This window comes from Wasmannia auropunctata, unplaced genomic scaffold (assembly GCF_000956235.1).
Source record: "Wasmannia auropunctata unplaced genomic scaffold, wasmannia.A_1.0 LD336076.1, whole genome shotgun sequence".
NCBI classification, from domain to species: Eukaryota; Metazoa; Arthropoda; class Insecta; order Hymenoptera; family Formicidae; genus Wasmannia; species Wasmannia auropunctata.
This window is the reverse complement of record NW_012026814.1, coordinates 5735976-5736558: the sequence shown is the minus strand read 5'-3', so window position 1 is coordinate 5736558 and position 583 is coordinate 5735976.

Sequence of the window (583 nt, the reverse complement as noted above, 5' to 3'; positions counted from 1 at the left end):
TTTAATGTTTTGGATGTTGCGTTAGATTCCCCGATAGGCTACATTCTAGAGATAGATTTGGAATATCCTCAAAATCATCACGACGCGCACACTGACTTACCGTTCTGTCCGACGCGCGATAAGCCGCCCGGCAAGCGGCAGGACAAGCTCCTCGCAACCGTATACGATAAGAAGCGTTACGTCATACATTATCGCAACAGTGCACTCGTCACGGCCTCCGTATCTCAAAGATTCATCGCGTATTGCACTTCGCGCAATCTCCATGGCTTCGTGATTATATCAAACTAAATACGAAATTTCGAACATTAGCCATAAATGAATTTGAAAAGAATTTGTACAAATTAATGCGGTATTTGGCAAAACCATGGAGAATGTGCGCAATCACGTCGATGTGCGGCTTTTAACGAAATGGGAAGGTAGATTTGATGCTGAGGCGATGATCGCGAAACCGAATTTTCATAGTCGTAGCATCTTTTCGGAGAATCTGGTCGCGGTAGAAATGCGCAAACTCGAGGTCAAGTTTAACAAACCAATCTACGTGCTGTCTCTTATACACATCTCTGAGCGGGCTGGCAAGGCAGAC